This window comes from Astyanax mexicanus, chromosome 9 (assembly GCF_023375975.1).
Source record: "Astyanax mexicanus isolate ESR-SI-001 chromosome 9, AstMex3_surface, whole genome shotgun sequence".
Taxonomy (NCBI): domain Eukaryota; kingdom Metazoa; phylum Chordata; class Actinopteri; order Characiformes; family Acestrorhamphidae; genus Astyanax; species Astyanax mexicanus.
In genome coordinates this window covers 45,516,857-45,540,643 of record NC_064416.1, presented here as the reverse complement: position 1 = coordinate 45,540,643, position 23,787 = coordinate 45,516,857, and positions in this window count along the sequence as shown.

Below are 23,787 nucleotides of genomic sequence, written 5' to 3'. Positions count from 1 at the left end.
ACACATCTGAAGTGGAGCTCATCCTGTGAAGCAGGCATATGGCAGAGATCAAAAACTCCTTGGCCAGAGAAATCGAGAGCTAATTAGGCTCCTTATTAATTCAGCTGAAATAATTAGAGGAGAATTTATTCTGCATCGATATTTTACCGTCAGCAGGAAAAGTGCAGGAGCCGCATGGGACCAGCAAACTATTTTTAGCGCTTTCAGCTGAATTTTTCTATCTTTAAACCTCTCTTCCCTTCAGCCAAGCAGACGCACGAGTGACGCATCCGTCAGTCTGTCACGTCTGCCGCCAGAGACCTCAGTGTCTCAGTGTTCTCCGTCTCTGCAAACGCTCTTCACATCACATGAAAGGGTTTATTTGTTTTCAGTGAGTTAACCTTTTAGTTATGGGTTATGACGTCTAGTCTTTTTATTCAGAATTTCATCAGCTCACAGATATTCAGCATTATAAGTGTGATCTGCAGTGTGATTTAAAGGGAACGTACTGTAGCTCTTTATACACAGGTTAGAACAGGTCTATGGGCTCTACATAACATGTTCATGAAGTTCTTTAAACAAAAGCACTCTCAGTTTCATCAGTTTCAGTCCCTTTCAGAACGAGCCTTTTAAAGGCTCTGCCACTTTTATGCAAATAAGCAGTGGTGAGCAGTGAGGCCCTTCTAACCCTTCAGAGAAGGGGTGACGATAGGTGCATGTAAATCATTAAATAATATTTCATAAGGAAATATATATTATAGTTATTGTAAACTATAAGCATATATTTTATAAATTAACTAAAATAAAAAACAGCAACTAATTCAAAGCATTAGTTTGTGTTTTTTTTCAGTTGCTATGAGAATCTTATCTGACTGACAGCTGCTCTAACCAATCAAAGCTTTTTAAAAATGCCCCCCACGTGACTGTGTGACCCTTCTCCTGATTTTGAGTAGGGTGTAGTAATGAGTCTGTTAGCAAAGTCGCAGGACAGTCTAACCAATCAGATTCATGATTTTCACTACGAGGGCGGGGCCATGGCTGTCTAACCCCTTCTCAGTGCTGTGCTGAAGGTGTATGGATTAATTCAGTAGTTAGTTAACTATAATGGATTTGCAGCTGTAAATCAGACAGATATTGTGTCACATCATATTAAAAAACCTTTTTAAAGGCTACCCTTCAATGTGAAACTAATTCACAAAAAAAGTCAAAGTCAAAGTCAAAGTGGTTTTTATTGTCATTTCAGCTATATACAGAGTACACAGTGAAACGAAACAACGTTCCTCCAAGGACCATGGTGCACATAAACACAGTGTATACAGAACAATAGTGCAACAGTACAAAAGTGCAGACAGACAATACAACACAATACAGACAAAGAATAATAAATAACAAGACAGTGTGCAAATTATGCAGTGTGCAAAAAGTGTGCAAAAAAGACCAGTGAGGTAGTAATTACTCTATTACACAGTGTGCAATAGAGTCCAGTGAGGTAGTAGGGTTTTTAGTGCTTTCCATTTTCTGGGGTAAGTGGGGTAAGAGTGTGTGTGCATGTACAGAAAAACCATCAGTTCAGTCTCTGCAGTTGAGGAGTCTGATGGCTTGGGGGTAGAAGCTGTTGCAGAATCTGGTCGTGCTGGACCGGATGCTGCGGTACCTTCTTCCCGAAGGCAGGAGGGAGAACAGTTCGTGTAATAGGCCATCTGACTGGTGAGTTTTTGTGTGTACTTAATGTTTTGGCTGCTCTGGCGTAATTACTGTAGGCATACAAATGAGTGATCTTTGTAGAACGGAAAATTAAGAATTGATTGTTGTGGTCTAATGTATACTTTTGTAGTTTTAATATTTTTGGGCTGTTGATGTGTATTAAGTTAATATAAGTAAAGACAGAGAATATGTAGTTATTGTAATATTCATCTATGTGTAAGTCGGCAGCGGTACCCACTGTATTCACTGCAAGCCACTGCAAATAAGCTGTTGCTGACCACGTTATTGTTAGCTTGTGCTGAATGAAAAAAAAAAAGCTACTATTATTTATTCATACTTACATTTTTCACATTATCAAACAAACTTTAATATCAGACAAAACAGTTTCTATGCTAGAGCCATGTCTGCACTTTACAATGCAATTTAAATGTATCAAGTACTGAAGTGTTTAATGTTTCATACGTGTTTGTGTCTATAATTGTTGTGTCTATAAGTTTGTGTTAGTGGTATTTGCACTCTGCACTTTAAAGAAATTGCACTTCAATTTCGTTGTTGTCACGTATGAGGAGGGTGGACATAAGTGCAGATAATGTACAAATTTATTAAATAAACAAGATGAAAGAAAACAAAACAGAAAATAAACAGAGGTAACACAAAAACTAAGAAAACAACACTTGGAAGTAAATAAACAAAGACTAGAACAAAACTAAGCTTAACTAAACAAACAAGAAACTGAACAACTAGAATAAGACTAAGAATACTAAATGAACAAACTTGGCACAGTTACTTAACAAAACATACCTGGACTGAAAAACACAGAGATACAAAAGACCACAAAATCCAAATCTGTTAAATGCATATACAGGAAACAAGAATACAAAAGACTCGACAAGAAAACACACAAGGAGGGTGAGGACCGGTAACGAGGGGGCGGGGTTACAAACAGGACACAAGATGACAACACTAATGGCTAGGGTGGGGCTAGGGCGGGGCCAAGGCAGAGACAGGACAAAAACAAAACAATGCCATGTGCTCAAAAAAGCACATGGCTACAAACACAAGACAGGAAACGAGGGCAGGAGCACAGAAAACTAAAAAGAGGGAAAAACACAGGACAGACATGGGCTAAGGTGTGACAGTTGACAACAAATACAATGACAATAAAGACATTCATATATCATATTTTATTTATGTGTTTCATTTATATATTAAATCATATAACTTGAGTTAATATGAAAAGCACTTTTTAAATTTATTTCATTTACTAAGGGAAATAAATCTATCCAAATCAATCTTGCACTTTGTGAAAAAGTGTTTGTCTATATATGAACTGTGATTAATCACACTTTTTGGAAATGTGAGTTTAATTTCACTACTAATCACAACCAGACCTGATTACTACCAGACCTGTAGAATCAATAAATCACTTGTCTGACAACATGAAGCAGATAAAAGGTCTCAAAAACAACACATTATTATACCCAGATCTGAAAAAAAAAAAAAAAAGCAGATGAAAAAAAAGTCATGACATTGATCATCTATCAGTGTGGAAAATGTTATAAAGTCATTTCTAAAGCTTTGGGACTCCAGAGAACCACAGTGATTCACTATTATTATTCACTAATGGAGAAAAAACATGGAACACTGGTGAACCTTCCTAGTCTAGATGGAAACAGGGGTCCACGAGCACATAGTGGATTTTTTTTCGCCACCTGTTTTTTCTTAATCTTTGAAGTGTCTATTTTAAGGTTCTGACAGGTAACAGGATGAAATAATGTCCCATGATATTTATTTTTAACCCTTTAATGCATCTATGCTAATTCCGAACCGGAAAAAAATTATGAAGAAAATGCCATATCTCCTTGAGTTAACAACCTATACAGACAAATGAGCACCCTTTTCCATACAATTCTGGGCCAAGGAATTTAATGGAATGGTTATTTTTAAGTTTTTTTTTTACATATTTTGACTTAATTCTGAGACAAAAATATTTAAAAAAATCAGAAAATGTTAATTTGTCTGTATGTTTTCACATTACACTAAAATCCTGTGCATTAAATAAAAACATCTTGGGATTTTTCTTAATCTTTGAAGTGTCTACTTTAAGATTATGACAAGTAACAGGACAAAAAATGTCCTGTGGGGCTTATTTATAACCCTTTACTACACCTATCCCAAATCCGAACCTAAAAAAATATGAAGACATTGGCATAGCTCCTTCAGTTAAAGCCCTATACAGACAAATGAGCACACTTTTCCATACAATTCTGGGCCAATGAATTCCATAGAATTGTTATTTTGAAGTTTTTCACACATTTTGACTCAATTCTGGAACAAAAAGATCAAAAATTAGCAGAAAATGTTATGTTCGCCTGTATGTTTTCACATTATACATTATATTCACATTATGAAAAGTCTACTTTTAGATCCTGACAGGTACCAGGATGAAAAATGTAATTAGCTGCAGAACTAATTGATGATAAAATCCAACAATGTACTAAAAATAAAAGTATTAGCATAGTGTGGTACTAATATTTTTAATCCTCATTATCACCATTGAAGAGATCATCAAAGTCTATCTTTTAAATCTCTGTCCCTTCCTCCTGATCACCTGTCCCCTCTCCAATCAATTCTATCTCTTCTGCTCTTGCAAAAATGTCAACAAGAGAAGTAGGGAAGATAGTCTTCTCCCAACCCGTGCCCTGATCGTAAGGGTTTGGCCTTTCAGATTTTGGCTGATCTGTCCTTTTTTAGCAGGCATCCCTGTAGTTTACGCTGTCTACTTTAAAACTTGCACCCAGGGCTCTGTTAACACCCACCATCTTTTGCAGCATCTTGGTTCTCACAGCATCAATGGAGGTCAGTTGGCCAATGGACATACATAACATCATCTCCTGCTGGAGCTCACTGTCCTGCCACAATGTACAAAGCTGCAGCTTCTTCAAGGGAGCAATTTTGCCCTTGAGAGCACTGGTGCAGCGTAGTGTCCCAGAAGAGTGTTTCAGTATTTAGATCCCAGAGGTTCAGCTAGCTCAGAGACATTAACAAGTTTACTATGCAAGCCAGTTCCGTGGTCAAGAATCATGGTAAGGTTGACACTGCTGACATGGTAAAGGAGGTTCAGTAATATGTCGGTGTTCGGGGTCCTCATCACACTGGACTTGCTTGGTGGAGGTACAGGACAACACGGGTGTCTGTCTCCTCCTTGTTTGACTGCAGGGCGTGGATCTCTGAAGCCTGAACCCTTAACAAAATGTACAATTTTTAACACATACCTGTATATTGAAGACGCTACAACTCTAGCGCTCCATTCAAATGTTTTAATACCGTTGGATATGTGATGACAGCTACTGTTAAGCACCGATAACTGTAGTCTGAGCCTTTTTCAACTTACTTGGACATTTGTTGAAGTTAGGCAATAGGATCTCATATCAACCCATGATGAGGAGGTCACCTACCCAAAGGATGCACTCTTCATACTAGATGTCAATGCTCTTTTCCATATGTTGACTAACTAACACTGAGGCAGCATCTGGGCTAGAGAAGTGAGGGCAGTGGTATGGGTTGATATGAGATCCTATTGCCTAACTTCAACAAATGTCCAAGTAAGTTGAAAAAGGCTCAGACTATAGTTATCGGTGCTTAACAGTAGCTGTCATCACATATCCAACGGTATTAAAACATTTGAATGGAGCGCTAGAGTTGTAGCGTCTTCAATATACAGGTATGTGTTAAAAATTGTACATTTTGTTAAGGGTTCAGGCTTCAGAGATCCACGCCCTGCAGTCAAACAAGGAGGAGACAGACACCCGTGTTGTCCTGTACCTCCACCAAGCAAGTCCAGTGTGATGAGGACCCCGAACACCGACATATTACTGAACCTCCTTTACCATGTCAGCAGTGTCAACCTTACCATGATTCTTGACCACGGAACTGGCTTGCATAGTAAACTTGTTAATGTCTCTGAGCTAGCTGAACCTCTGGGATCTAAATACTGAAACACTCTTCTGGGACACTACGCTGCACCAGTGCTCTCAAGGGCAAAATTGCTCCCTTGAAGAAGCTGCAGCTTTGTACATTGTGGCAGGACAGTGAGCTCCAGCAGGAGATGATGTTATGTATGTCCATTGGCCAACTGACCTCCATTGATGCTGTGAGAACCAAGATGCTGCAAAAGATGGTGGGTGTTAACAGAGCCCTGGGTGCAAGTTTTAAAGTAGACAGCGTAAACTACAGGGATGCCTGCTAAAAAAGGACAGATCAGCCAAAATCTGAAAGGCCAAACCCTTACGATCAGGGCACGGGTTGGGAGAAGACTATCTTCCCTACTTCTCTTGTTGACATTTTTGCAAGAGCAGAAGAGATAGAATTGATTGGAGAGGGGACAGGTGATCAGGAGGAAGGGACAGAGATTTAAAAGATAGACTTTGATGATCTCTTCAATGGTGATAATGAGGATTAATAATATTAGTACCACACTATGCTAATACTTTTATTTTTAGTACATTGTTGGATTTTATCATCAATTAGTTCTGCAGCTAATTACATTTTTCATCCTAGTACCTGTCAGGATCTAAAAGTAGACTTTTCATAATGTGAATATAATGTATAATGTGAAAACATACAGGCGAACATAACATTTTCTGCTAATTTTTGATCTTTTTGTTCCAGAATTGAGTCAAAATGTGTGAAAAACTTCAAAATAACCATTCTATGGAATTCATTGGCCCAGAATTGTATGGAAAAGTGTGCTCATTTGTCTGTATAGGGCTTTAACTGAAGGAGCTATGCCAATGTCTTCATATTTTTTTAGGTTCGGATTTGGGATAGGTGTAGTAAAGGGTTATAAATAAGCCCCACAGGACATTTTTTGTCCTGTTACCTGTCAGAATCTCAAAGTAGACACTTTAATGATTAAGAAAAATATCAGGATGTTTTTATTTAGAGTGCAGGAATTTAGTATAATAGGAAAACATACAGGCAAATTAACATTTTTTGCTAATTTTTGATATTTTTGTCCTAGAATTAAGTCAAAATGTGTAAAAAACTTAAAAATAACCATTCCATTAAATTCCTTGGCCCAGAATTGTATGGAAAAGTGTGCTCATTTGTCTGTATAGGTTGTTAACTTAAGGAGCTATGCCAATTAATACATATTTTTTCAGGTTCGAAATTGGGATAGGTGTAGTAAAGGGTTATAAATAAGCCCCACAGGACATTTTTTTGTCCTGTTACTTGTCATAATCTTAAAGTAGACACTTCAAAGATTAAGAAAAATTCCAAGATGTTTTTATTTAATGCACAGGATTTTAGTGTAATGTGAAAACATACAGGCAAATTAACATTTTCTGATTTTTTTTTATATTTTTGTCCCAGAATTAAGTCAAAATATGTAAAAAAAAACCTTAAAAATAACCATTCCATTAAATTCCTTGGCCCAGAATTGTAGGGAAAAGTGTGCTCATTTGTCTGTATAGGTTGTTAACTCAAGGAGATATGGCATTTTCTTCATAATTTTTTTCCGGTTCGAAATTAGCATAGATGCATTAAAGGGTTAAAAATAAATATCATGGGACATTATTTCATCCTGTTACCTGTCAGAACCTTAAAATAGACACTTCAAAGATTAAGAAAAAACCGGTGGCGAAAAAAAAATCCACTATGTGCTCGTGGACCCCTGTTTCCATCTAGACTATCCCAGGAGTGACCGGCCGACCTACTGAAAATACTCAAAAAGGGCATGAAGAACTCATCCAGGAGATCCCAAAACAACCCAGAACAATATTTAAAGAACTGCAGGATCTCACTCACCTCAGTTAAGATCAGTGTTAATGATTCAATAATAAAAAAGAGATAAAAAAACACTGCTGACCAAAAACAACTCAACCACCCATCTCACATTTACTAACTAACTAACATCCTGATTAATTCCAGAACTTTGGGTTAAATATTCTGGACCTTTTTGGAAGGTGCGGTGTAAAATTAACACATAATTTAAAAAAACAACAACAATATCATACTGAACTTAAAGCATGGTGGTGGTAGTGTGTTTAATTTTTGGTCCAATAATTAAAAAAGTGATTTTTATATTTCTTCAGGTTTAATTTGTCTGATATTCAAGTTGTTTAATAATCATAAAAATATGAACACGCTGTAATGATGTGTATTTAAATCAGTTTTTTTTTAGAAAAGTGAACAGATGCTCTTATTTGTAGTACTTTATCCTAATTTGTCTGTGTTTTGATTGTGCTATCCTCCACTCTCGTTTAATAATACACAAAACATCACTCTATCATCAGAACCCCTTCTGCTGGGGCAGACAGTTTATTAGAAGAATACATATTTAATATATTAGACTTTTCATTGTAAGAAACAAAACGCTTCTTGAATACGCAGGAGGCCAGACAATATCCTTCAGCTTTTTAAATTAAAATCTACCCATGCAGCGTGTGAGACTCCTTCATCCACCTTAGGCTCAGCAGTAATTGTGTCTTGTTTTGTTTTGTGCTTTTTTTTTTTAAAGCGCACGACCATATTAAACGTGCAAATTAATATTCCACTGCACTTTATCGATTCTGTCCCGGCCTGCGCTGTGTCATTTTCTGTTTGCTAATTTCACAGTGTGCTAAGCGGGCTCCTCCCGAGGCCGGCTGTGTGTGCTCACTGATATTCTCCATCTGTGAGTTCCTGCTGTGACCATTAGTGAATCCAGTCTCCCTCCTCTGTTCCTGCAGCACAAGTCCCTTATCAATCACCACCCACTTACTACACCTCACTACCTCACTACACCACACACACTACACCTCACTACCTCACTACACCACACACACTACACCTCACTACCTCACTAAACCACACACACTACACCTCACTACCTCACTAAACCACACACACTACACCTCACTACCTCACTACACCACACACACTACACCTCACTACCTCACTACACCACACACACTACACCTCACTACCTCACTACACCACACACACTACACCTCACTACCTCACTACACCACACACACACTACACCTCACTACCTCACTACACCACACACACTACACCTCACTACCTCACTAAACCACACACACTACACCTCACTACACCACACACACTACACCTCACTACCTCACTACACCACACACACACTCCACCTCACTACCTCACAACCTACTGCTGATACACAACATACACACACTCCACCTCACTACCTCACAACACCACACACACTACACCTCACTACCTCACTACACCACACACACTACACCTCACTACCTCACTAAACCACACACACTACACCTCACTACCTCACTAAACCACACACACTACACCTCACTACCTCACTACACCACACACACTACACCTCACTACCTCACTACACCACACACACTACACCTCACTACCTCACTACACCACACACACTACACCTCACTACCTCACTAAACCACACACACTACACCTCACTACCTCACTAAACCACACACACTACACCTCACTACCTCACTACACCACACACACTACACCTCACTACCTCACTAAACCACACACACTACACCTCACTACCTCACTAAACCACACACACTACACCTCACTACCTCACTACACCACACACACTACACCTCACTACCTCACTACACCACACACACTACACCTCACTACCTCACTAAACCACACACACTACACCTCACTACCTCACTAAACCACACACACACTACACCTCACTACCTCACTACACCACACACACTCCACCTCACTACCTCACTACACCACACACACTACACCTCACTACCTAACTACACCACACACACTACACCTCACTACCTCACTAAACCACACACACTACACCTCACTACCTCACTATACCACACACACTACACCTCACTACCTCACTAAACCACACACACTACACCTCACTACCTCACTAAACCACACACACACTACACCTCACTACCTCACTAAACCACACACACACTACACCTCACTACCTCACTACACCACACACACTCCACCTCACTACCTCAGTACACCACACACACAGTACACCTCACTACCTCACTACACCACACACACTACACCTCACTACCTCACTACACCACACACACTCCACCTCACTACCTCACTACACCACACACACTACACCTCACTACCTCACTACACCACACACACTACACCTCACTACCTCACTACACCACACACACACTCCACCTCACTACCTCACTACCTCACAACCTACTGCTGATACACAACATACACACACTCCACCTCACTACCTCACAACACCACACACACTACACCTCACTACCTCACTAAACCACACACACTACACCTCACTACACCACACACAATACACCTCACTACCTCACTACACCACACACACTACACCTCACTACCTCACTAAACCACACACACTACACCTCACTACCTCACTACACCACACACACTACACCTCACTACCTCACTAAACCACACACACTACACCTCACTACCTCACTACACCACACACACTACACCTCACTACCTCACTACACCACACACACACTCCACCTCACTACCTCACAACCTACTGCTGATACACAACATACACACACTCCACCTCACTACCTCACAACACCACACACACTACACCTCACTACCTCACTAAACCACACACACTACACCTCACTACCTCACTACACCACACACTACACCTCACTACCTCACTACACCACACACACTACACCTCACTACCTCACTAAACCACACACACTACACCTCACTACACCACACACACTACACCTCACTACCTCACTACACCACACACACACTCCACCTCACTACCTCACAACCTACTGCTGATACACAACATACACACACTCCACCTCACTACCTCACAACACCACACACACTACACCTCACTACCTCACTAAACCACACACACTACACCTCACTACCTCACTACACCACACACACTCCACCTCACTACCTCACAACCTACTGCTGATACACAACATACACACTACACCTCACTACACCACACACACTACACCTCACTACCTCACTACACCACACACACACTACACACTACACCTCACTACCTCATTACACCACCCACTTACTACACCTCACTACCTCACTACACCACACACACTACACCTCACTACCTCACTATACCACACACACTACACCTCACTACCTCACTAAACCACACACACTACACCTCACTACCTCACTACACCACACACACACTACACCTCACTACCTCACAACCTACTGCTGATACACAACATACACGCACTCCACCTCACTACCTCACAACACCACACACACACTACACACACTCCACCTCACTACCTACTGCTGATACACAACATACACACACTCCACCTCACTACCTCACTACACCACACACTACACCTCACTACCTCACAACACCACACACACTACACACACTCCACCTCACTACCTACTGCTGATACACAACATACACACACTCCACCTCACTACACCACACACACTACACCTCACTACCTCACTACACCACACACACACTACACACACTCCACCTCACTACCTCAAAACCTACTGCTGATACACAACAACAACAACACATACTACACACATATTCTCATACAAAGCTGTGAAATACAAAAAACTAAAATAGTGCAGATGTATAATAATAATACAAATGTATTATTAATAATGTTACTATTATTATAACAAGATGATATATGCCATATCTGAGAGAGAAATATGGGGTGAGTCAAAAGTCACCAGGCAACCTTTTATTTCAGAAGCAAAATATTTCTGGTGTATTGCTATCTTGGCAGCGGAAAACACAGGTGCACCACTGACTGAACACAACCTATACAGACGTTATCTAGTCAGACGTTCATTGCTATCTCGGCAGCGGAAAACAGATGCACCACTGACTGAACACAACCTATACCGACAACAACTAGTCAGACGTTCATTGCTATCTTGGCAGCAGAAAACACAGGTGCACCACTGACTGAACACAACCTATACCGACATCAACTAGTCAGACGTTCATTGCTATCTTGGCAGCGGAACACACAGGTGCACTATTGACTGAACACAATCTAGACAGACGTCAACTAGTCAGACGTTCATTGCTATCTTGGCAGCAGAAAACACAAGTGCACTACTGACTGAACACAACCTAGACAGACGTCAACTAGTCAGACGTTTATTGCTATCTTGGCAGCGGAAAACACAGGTGCACCACTGACTGAACACAACCTAGACAGACATCAACTAGTCAGACGTTCATTGCTATCTTGGCAGCAGAAAACACAGATGCACCACTGACTGAACACAACCTATACCGATATCAACTAGTCAGACATTCATTGCTATTTTGGCAGCGGAAAACACAGGTGCACCACTGACTGAACACAACCTACACAGACATCAACTAGTCAGACCTTCATTGCTATCTTGGCAGCGGAAAACACAGGTGCACCACTGACTGAACACAAACTACACAGACATCAACTAGTCAGACCTTCATTGTTATCTTGGCAGCGGAAAACACAGGTGCACCACTGACTGAACACAACCTAGACAGACATCAACTAGTCAGACTTTCATTGGTATCTTGGCAGCGGAAAACACAGATGCACCACTGACTGAACACAACCTAGACAGACATCAACTAGTCAGACGTTCATTGGTATCTTGGCAGCGGAAGACACAGGTGCACTACTGACTGAACACAATCTAGACAGACGTCAACTAGTCAGACTTTCATTGGTATCTTGGCAGCGGAAAACACAGGTGCACCACTGACTGAACACAACCTAGACAGACATCAACTAGTCAGACTTTCATTGGTATCTTGGCAGCGGAAAACACAGATGCACCACTGACTGAACACAACCTAGACAGACATCAACTAGTCAGACGCTCATTGGTATCTTGGCAGCGGAACACACAGGTGCACCACTGACTGAACACAACCTATACCGACAACAACCAGTCAGACGTTCATTGCTATTTTGGCAGCAGAAAACACAGGTGCACCACTGACTGAACACAACCTAGACAGACATCAACTAGTCAGACGTTCATTGCTATCTTGGCAGCGGAACACACAGGTGCACTACTGACTGAACACAATCTAGACAGACGTCAACTAGTCAGACGTTCATTGCTATCTTGGCAGCGGAAAACACAGGTGCACTACTGACTGAACACAACCTAGACAGACGTCAACTAGTCAGACGTTCATTGCTATCTTGGCAGCGGAAAACACAGGTGCACCACTGACTGAACACAACCTATACCGACAACAACCAGTCAGACGTTCATTGCTATCTTGGCAGCAGAAAACACAGGTGCACCACTGACTGAACACAACCAAGACAGACATCAACTAGTCAGACGCTCATTGGTATCTTGGCAGCGGAACACACAGGTGCACCACTGACTGAACACAACCTATACCGACAACAACCAGTCAGACGTTCATTGCTATCTTGGCAGCGGAAAACACAGGTGCACCACTGACTGAACACAACCTAGACAGACATCAACTAGTCAGACGCTCATTGGTATCTTGGCAGCGGAACACACAGGTGCACCACTGACTGAACACAATCAATACCGACAACAACTAGTCAGACGTTCATTGCTATCTTGGCAGCAGAAAACACAGGTGCACCACTGACTGAACACAACCTATACCGACATCAACTAGTCAGACGTTCATTGCTATCTTGGCAGCGGAACACACAGGTGCACTACTGACTGAACACAATCTAGACAGACGTCAACTAGTCAGACGTTCATTGCTATCTTGGCAGCGGAAAACACAGGTGCACCACTGACTGAACACAACCTAGATAAAATGATGTTATTATACATCAACGCAAAATATAAGTCATTGACATATTACTTTTGTTAGTGTTAAATGACCTGCTCATGAATCTGCTGAGAAGTATTGGACATATTCAGGTAGCTGCACTGTTAAAATAGGAATACGCCAAAGTTAGAGAGTACACCTGGCTCTTTAAAAAGTTACATGTTATTAAAAAAAATAGAATGTCTTTTGAACGTTTTGAGCCATGTAAGGTGTACTTTTCCCGTTATTAAGATAGCAAAGACACACTGAACTGTCTCAAATCAAGCTGCACGGTGCACAGTTGATGGCTCTCCTATAAATCTATAAAAAGTATATAAAATATAAAAAGTAATAATTAATGAATACATGTTTGTTTTTAAATCTTTGCATGCGTCTTTTCAGTTTGTAAAACTGGATGCAGTGTGAAATGGCCAGAGGTGGAAAAAGTACAGAAAAATTGTAATTAAGTAAAAATACCTTTACTTTGCTAAAATTCTACTCGAGTAAAAGTAAAAAAGTACTCAATTTAAAATGTCCTTTGAGTAAAAGTTACATAGTTACTTTTAATTATTTGATGTAAAAAAAGTAAAAACAAATCATAAATTAAATTGCATTTAATGAACTATTAATCCACATAATAATTTGGAACTTTCAGGCAGTATTTGTTGTTTAGACCAAACCATAAAACATGTTCAAGAACAAGTGGTATAGGTTTCTATGATCCATTTTTTTCTTTACTGTTAAAAAGTTATGGTCATATATGTGACTATAAACTGTATTTTTATAGTTGTACAGTTCATTATTATTTTTGAACTTGCCATTGCTGTGATTTAACTGCTATTTACAGGTTTTTTTAACATTTAAGCAGATTGTTTAATGATAAAAGTACTAACACCACATGCTTTCTCAGGTTTGATGTGGAAGTTTTGAAAGTTGACAGCTCTGTCCGGCGGGGCTCATTTTGTATTGCATGAGGACATTATGGCCTCCTTATTCCACGTGCGAGCATCCGTGCGCCGGTGCATCCTCGCCAATAATTATTATTTTTATTTTTAATTCAGACAATTGTTTTTTTTCCCAGCATTTTATTTTTTACTCAGTAATGAGGAGTTTTCCAATGTAGTGAAGTAAATTACTTGCATCAAAATGTACTTGAGTAAAAGTAAAATTACCTATTTTAAAAACTACTTTAAAAATTACTCATATATTACTCATAAAATCTACTCAATTACAGTAACTTTAGTAAATGTAATTCATTACTTTCCACTTCTGAAAATGGCCTACATCCTGCTTTGTGCAAATGCTCTGTATGTTAAAGATTGATAAATTTGCGCTGGATGGAGAGAAATCTCAGCTCATCCGTTCAGAGAAGAGATGAGGACGTAAGACTGGAGCAGTTTACTCTGCCCTGACTTCAGCCGAGCCGTAATGAATTTCACTCTGCAGCGAGTTTCCCAGTCCTCCTCCAAGCCAACATACATTATGAAAGACCCTTAATTGCAAACATAGTCTTTTGGCCCACACTGATACACTCAAAGCACACTAGCCCACACTGCCAGCTTCCCAGCCTACAAACAGGCTCTTCCCATAAACCAAGCTTATGAAATATAAATGCTCCGTCCCTAAAGATTTAAACGAGTGAGCCAAGCTATTAAACAATCATTAACTATTCAGCACAAGCAGCAGCAGCAGCGTCAGTATCACCAACACCGGAAGCCATAACACCTACTGTACACTTCCTGCACCTCCCCTCAGCAGCTACAATTACAAAATACAGTATAAAAATATACAACCTGGTCTGGAGCTGTTATACTGTTTAAAAATGTGAGTGATGCTTTTAATCTGTGGTTTGCTTTTAAACTGTGAAACAAACAAGAAAAAATGCACTGTAAAATGTGTTGCTGTTAATTTTACAGTAAATGTACTTGTTGGATTGTAAAAAAAAAAAAGACATTAATTCACAGTGGAGAAAAAAATACATCCATGTAGCTTTTGTGTAGGATGCTAAGAAATGCCAGATTTTTAGTGGGTCTTAGCTGTTCAATTAAGGTTATATTCACTAAGAGGTATCTCACTTCTGTCAACAACTGGCAAAGTCCTCGTCCGTATTCTCGCAAACCGACTGTTACAACTGTCTGAGGAAATACTCCCAGAGTCTCAGTGTGGTTTTCGTCCATCCAGAGGCACAGTTGACATGATTTTTGCAGCACGGCAACTGCAAGAAAAATGTAAAGAGCAAGGGAAACCATTATATACGGCTTTCATAGATCTGACAAAGGCCTTTGATTCTGTAAACCGCCAGGCTCTGTGGAGTATATTATCAAGGTATGGATGCCATGACAAATTCATCAGAATCCTTAGGCTTCTACATGACGGAATGTCTGCCACAGTGATCAGCAACAGCGACACCAAATCTGAGCCCTTCACTGTGGAAATGGGGGTTCAACAGGGATGCATTATTGCACCTACCCTGTTTGCCATATTCATTGCTGCCATACTCCACCTTATTGGCAAAGAACTGCCACAGGGGATTCAAATTATGTGTAGGACTGATGGTGGGCTCTTCAACCTCAACAAGGTTGAGGCCAAAAGCAAGGTTGGTAACACTTCCATCATTGAACTTCAGTATGCTGATGACAACGCCATTCTGCACACACTGCTGAGGACCTCCAGGGCATCTTGAATGCCTTTGTTGAGGCATACAGAGCCCTAGGTTTGGCTTTAAATATCAAGAAGACCCAGGTCCTTTATTAGCCCTCACCTAACCAGTTCTCCATCCGGCCAGTCATTAAAGTGGGAAATACTTCCCTGGAAAACGTGGACCAATTTCCTTACCTTGGCAGTTGTCTCTCCTCCACTGCTGACATTGACTGTGAGGTTAATCATTGCCTGAGCTGTGCAAGTGGAGGATATGCCAAACTTGCCAAACAAGGAAAAGAGTTTTTGAAGATCATGATTTAAAGGCCCAAACCAAGCTCCATGCCTACAGAGCCATTGTCCTCCCCACCCTGCTTTATGGTGCAGAGTCATGGACCATCTACAGCAGACACCTGCGAGTCCTGGAACGATACGACCAAAGATCCCTACGGAAGATACTGAGAATCAATTAGAAGGAGAGACGCACAAACATCAGTGTTCTGGAGGAGGCCAAAAGTAACAGCATCAGCACTTTAATAAGGCAGCACCAACTCAGATGGACTGGCCACGTCATCCGTATGCCCAGTACACGTCTGCCCAAGCAGATCCTCTACTCCCAGCTGAAGGAAGGTCATCGAGCCCCTGGTGGGCAAAAGAAACGTTACAAAGCAACATCAAGACCAACCTAAAAAAGTTCCACATACCACTGGATAACTGGGAGCATAAAGGCTCCTCTACCATGTAATACCTCCACCAACTTCCCCTGTCCACACTGCACTAAAATATGTGGGTCCCGGATTGGCCTCTACAGCCACTTTAGGATCCACAAATAAAAATAAATAAAAGCCCTATGGAGGACCGTCATACTCGTATCGAGTGACTGCCGAAGAAGGAGAAGATTTACTAAGAATATGGAGTAGACTGCACTCAAATAAAGGGAGAGCACACTGAAGAAAAAGATGAGTAAAATTTACTTATTTACTTACTTACTTATTTTAAGAGTAAATAAATGAACTGAACTTTAGTCAATCCTTTCTTTTATTAAACTTTACTTCATTTATTTTACTGAATCAATCCTTTCTTTTATTAAACTTTACTTCATTTATTTTACTGAATCAATCCTTTCTTTTATTAAACGTTACTTCATTTATTTTTACTGATTCAATCCTTTCTTTTATTAAACTTTACTTCATTTATTTTACTGAATCAATCCTTTCTTTTATTAAACTTTACTTCATTTATTTTTACTGAATCAATCCTTTCTATTATTAAACTTTACTTCATTTATTTTACTGAATCAATCCTTTCTTTTATTAAACGTTACTTCATTTATTTTTACTGATTCAATCCTTTCTTTTATTAAACTTTACTTCATTTATTTTTACTGAATCAATCCTTTCTTTTAGTAAACTTTACTTAATTTCTGCATAAAATATTTCCCAATTACAATCACTTAATTTATACAATATTATTATATATATTTTTAGTTAAAAATATTTACATAATCTCAAAGATTTATTTTGTAAGCACACAACACATGGATGGCATTTAACACATGCTGTATTTTCTCAGGATGCTAAGTTGAAAGACATTTTCTTATTAGAATTGGGTATTTATTTCATAATTACAACGCAACATCTCGTAATAATGACACACAAAAATGCAATGCTAAAATACTGCAAATAATAATGCTGCACTAATGCTGCCAAACAGTAATACTTTATTTATTGATGCACTAATAACATTTTTTGGAACTACTTTAAAATAAGACTACCTTTATAAAGGGTTTTTAAATGGTTTACAATTAGATTATTAAATCAGTTATAACACATACGTAGAAAGGGCAACAATATAGATGGCTGTGGGTTCACTATTTGGTAAACAACAGGTCATTGTTGTCCTTTCTATGTATGTGCTATAACTGATTATTAATGATTTATAAGACATTTACAACCTAACTAGTAACCATTAATACTGTAAAACTGTAAACCATTTATAAACCCTTTATAAAGGTAGTCTTATTTTAAAGTGGTCCCCATTTTTTTGTATTCTAAAATGTCTAGACAGAGAAAGGGTTAAAAATGGGTTGGGAAATCAGGTTAAATGTATCATTAGTAATGGAAGGAGAGAGCCAATCATTTTAGTGATTTTTTTTGTCCTTTTTAAAAGAACTTCTGTTTAATGTAGAGTTATAGTTTGAATACTCAGATTTAAAAGGCAACACTGACTCCCAGTGATCAATCTCAGTAGTGCCAGCATTCATACAGTACCAGTCAAAAGTTTGCACACACCTCTTCTTCTCATTCAATGTGTTTTATTTCTTGTTATGATTTTTTTTTTACATTTTACATTTAATATTAAAGACTTTATTGCAGCTATACAGAAACACATCCAGAATTATTTAAGAAATTAAAATATGTTTTATACTTTAGATTCTTCTAAATAAGTATCATATTTATCTTTGAGGACAGATCTGCAGACTCTCTGTATTTTGGTATTTTAATATCAGTGTCTTCATTAAAAGAGAGTCTCCTGGAATAGTTTTCTCAGCGTCTTCAAGGAAGGAGTTTCTGTAGGTGCTGAACAATAGCTGCTGCTTTTCCTTCATGCTGTGAAGCTCCAGCTCATCCCAATTAAATCACCTCAAATCACCATCTCAGTTCATCAGCTTTAGATCAGGGGATTCATGTGGAGGATAAAAATGTTATTACTGTTTACTACATGCAGTAATTCCGTATGTGTCCCTTAAAGCAGCACTAGGTAGGATTTTCTTGATTTTTGATCTTTTTAAAAAAGTGAAATAACAGCTTGAAACTTGCATTGAGGTGTAATAGGAGGAATAGCGGAGCTCTCGTGTCTGTGCCGGAGCTCCTCTGAGCTCAAACCAGACTCTGTAGGTTTTCCGAGGCGGCCGCGACCAACGCTCGCGAGAACTGCGACCTGCTTTCCGACCTTTAGTTCTAACAGTTCTACAAGGACTACTGGTTCATTCTTTACAAACTAACATACAGACACTCTGGCAGAAGCTGGAAAGAGACGGAATATGTCTGTGAAAGCCAGAAAACGAGAAAGAGAGAAACTAATCCGCCTGAAACATTTATTACACTCTACAACTGTAGGGGGAGCCCACGAGCACAAAATGTCAATCCTACCTAGTGGAGCTTTAAGTGTTTTGATGTATTTAATACTAATCTACAATGTAAAAAATACATTAAATAAAGAAAATAAATTAAATGAAAAGGTGTGTCCAAGATTGCAACATTATGAAACTAATTATACTATAGTAAATCCATTATTATAAACACAAGAAGTTGAATGTGTTTATATTCAGCTAATTAGAGCTTGCACCAATACTTCCTTAATTATTTTTAATCAATCAACCTTTATTTCCACTCTGTAAATACATTGAGGGTAACCCTCTTTTTCAGTAAAGCCGAGCTTACACAAAAATAAAAGGATTGAAAATTAAGTTTTAATTATAAAAACAAGCAAACAATGTAAGATTTAATTAAGAAAAAATAAAAGAATTCAAAATAAAAGGATATGCAAACAGGCTAAAATGTAGAGCAATAAACCAAAGAGATAAATATGCAGAATAATAAAATATAAACATAGTTAAATAAATAAAGGACTAAAATAACCACAGTAAAAAAGTAAATGATGGAACTAAAATAAATAAATAATAATACAAATAGTAATAATGATAATTTAAACATTTATTTTACTTATAATAATAATTTATATATATATATATATATATATATATATATATATATATATATATATAGTAATGGTGTTATATATATTTAAAGGAAGAAATTAATAAAAAGTATTAAATAAGTAAAATAAATAAAATAAAAGATGCTAAAAGGTTAAACATAAAATTAGATAAATAAAAAGACAAAATAATTAAAATAAATAACAAGGTAAAAGAAAAACTCGACTAAAACAGTGTCAATTTAAAATAATTGAGTGACACCAGTGATCTGAGCTGTAGAGTTTCCTGTAGTGAACTGCAGCTCGCTTCTGCTCTGTAGCTAAAAGCTGATTTTCTCAGTTCAGTAAAAACTATAGCTACAAATAATGACATGCACGTGGTGTCTGCACCCGTCCCTCTTTATCAGTAGATGTAAATATCTATACCAGAGCTTCATTCAAAGCACACCAGTCAAATCTCATCACATTTGCACGTTTGCACACAGATTTCCATATTAAAATGTGTATTAAACACAACACTGCCCATTCGCTTCACACATTAAATAAACTTTAGGAAGCAAATCTGATCTTCAGGATCTTCCTTCCCACCCAGAGCAGCTCCAAACACTGTCTGCTGCTGTTCTGTGAGCAATGAACCAATCAATAAATCACATTTTCTTTCATAAAGAACCAGATTTGTAATAGAAACGTGTGAATATGAAGGAATTCTGGTTTTACTGAAGTTAATAATATGCTCACACATCTCTATTAAAAACATTATGGATGCAAAAGTGATTCTTGGTTCAGATAATTCAGATGAATAGACCCTTATAACTTGCCCAAAAATAATATTATAGGTGTTTTTAAATATTCTATCTATTTATCATATTTATAAGACTTTAGAATAAACAGAAAGAAGTAGTCTATTTGTTTTAAAAAGAAAGAAAGAATATCTCATGTCTCAGAAACAACAGATTGGAAGAGCTTAAATAAACACCAACAGTATTTTAACACCAATCTCCAACTTAATGTTGGTAAATTAAACTCTGATTCTAGTAAATCAACAATTTACTAGAACAATTTACTGATTTTTGGGTGAAAAGCAGTGTTGATTTAACCGGATTAAAGCTGGAGATTGGTGTAAACATAATGGTGCTGGTGTCTACTGTCACGTCCTGGTCCTGTTTCCTGTTTGTTCTCATGTCTCTGTGTTGTTATCCCCACGTGACTCGTGCTCCTCCGTGTCTCTTCCCCATTAATTTTCCATCATGTGTGTCCCATTTGTTCTCACATTTATAGCCTTAGTTTATTTCTCCTAGTTTTTCTCTGTTTAGTTCTTGTTTGTCTTTTGTTATTTCTAGTTTCTGGTTTATTATCTAGCTTTAGTTATTCGTTTGTTGCCTAGTTCATAACTCAGTGTTCTTTTTCTTGTTTATCCTAGTTTATTTTCCCTTGTTTGTATCTTGTTTATTCCTTTGTTTTCCTTTGTTTTCCTTGTTTCCTTGTTCAGTTTAGTTTATTTTAGTCTTGTTTCAGTTACTCGTTTGTTTCTTTGTTTAGCCTCCCTGTTGTATTTTATCGTTACCCCCTTGTTTGTTTTTGGTTGTTCTTTGTTTCCTGTTTACTTGTCTCTTTTGTTTATTTGTTATTTATTTATTAAATCTCCCTTACCTGCTTTTACGCAGTCTCCTCGTCTTCCTGCCTGGCTATCCTTGACATCTACATTGGTGAAATCCACTGTACCAGGCATTATTACTGAACATTTAAACATCAACACTTTAGACCAACTGAGCACCACATTCATCATATTCATTATATTAATTCACTGTGCACTGCCACTTTGTTTATACTCTGTAAGATCGGACATTTATTAAGCTATAAATACTCTATTTTGTTCAGATTGCAGATTATTAATAATACTATACTTCTACATAACATATATATATATATATATATATATTTATAAACATATTGCTACTCTACTGTTCTTTAGAGTATTTTGTTGTTCTTTATTGTGATTAGGTGCTGCAAAGTCTATCTGTCTGTCTATCTATTTGCCTGACAAAAAAGCAAACACAAAATAAATCGTTTTTATGTCACCCTAGTTCTGTATTGAGGATATAAGTACATATTGCTCCATATGAACCCCTTCATTTTGTTCTCACTTTCTACTCACTCTCTAGTGATTATCTAGCACGGCACTGCTAGTTCTTGTGTGTTTAGTTCTGGTGAATTCTCCTGATAAAACTTGTTTTTGGAGAGCAGCCTGGTGAGTCAGAGATTCCCATAGTGAAATCTTTTTTGACCCGTGTCGCCAACAGTGTTGGGAGTAACGGCGTTAAAACTATTACTTTTTTTCAGTAACGAGTAATCTAACTAATTACTCTGACTGTAACTATAACTCCGTTACCATTTCCCCATTACACCCCGTTACTGCACCTTACTTTAGCCGCTCAATGAACTTTTTTTTTGTTTTAACTTCGCTTTGCCCTGGTTAACCCCTCCTCTTTCCGGTGAACTTGAGTTTCTGGCCGCTGTGCCTGTAGGTTTACGTGGTTTGGCATGATGAAGTGAGGTAAAGCGGTGAAGTGAGGCACAATTGTGACGATTTGCTGCTCTAATCAATTCAGTGATTGCCGTGGACAGGCCAAGTTCCGATTAAGGACGTTAAGCTCTTTTTAGCTGCTGCGGTTTTTGTGGTGCTGCTGCTGCTTTCTCTTTTGGTGAAGCTGTTATATTAATACCATTTTAACGAACATTAGATTGTTGTTTTTGGCCATTATTTTGTTTTGTTTATATATACATATTTCCTTTGAGTGTGGCTTGGTTTGTTTAATTTCATCCCCAGATGCTTTTTTCCGTTTTTTTCAGTATTACAAGTTTTAGTAATTTTCTTTGGTTGTGTGGAGAATTTCGTTTTTTTTTTTTTTTAATTCGTTAGATTATATTTTTGTCAACATTTTAGGCTTATTTTCATTTGTTATTTTTCTAATAATAATAGTAATTACATCATTTATTTTCTTTTGTATTTTTTTTTTTACGGGGCAAGTAACACCATAGTTACTTTTACTGGTAACTAGTTACTTTTATAGTGGAGTAACTCCGTTAGTAACTCAGTTACTTTTTTGGAGAAGTAACTAGTAACTATAACTAATTACTTTTTCAAAGTAACGTGCCCAATACTGGTCGCCAATCAGTAATATAATGTAAAATCCAAAACAACTGAAGGACTTGTGATTACAGCACATCTAGTCGTGCAGTGTGAACAGCACAATGACCTGGACACTCACAAAGTTGTGTAAAAGCAGTGTGAACCTGTCATAACAGATTAAAGAGAAAAAGAAGAGATACATTTTAGCACTGTCCTCTCTGTCCTTTGGTGGCGTCATAAAGTGGCTCCATCAGACATCAGGTGGAAGTGAGTTCAAGGACTCTTCATCAGTCTTCAGTGCAGCTGTTCCAGCAGAGTCTCTGTCCTGTTCACACCTCTAACCTCCAGAACCATTCCCTGATACTCAGGGTTCCACCTAAGAAAGCCATAGGAGATCACTCAAACAAATGCCCTGCAGATCAGTGCAGGAGAGTATCAGACAAAGATAGCCTGAATAAATATCAAAAAAATGTTTTCATTTATTAAGGAGAAACTCCATTCAAACCATTCTAGCCCTGTGTAAAAAGGTGTTTTCCCCTAAATCTAATAACTTGGCTATGCCACCCTCAAGCTTTACTGATAACTGGTAATAAGTCTTTAACATCTCTGTGGATGAATTTTATTTTAATAAAAAAATATATATATTTTAATTCAGACACATTGGAGGATTTTCCAGCATGAACATCCTGTTTAAGATCATCCACATCATCTCAATCAGACTTTAACTAGACCCTCTAAATCCTTCATTTAGTTTTTTTTTTTCTTTATTTAAGTCATTCAG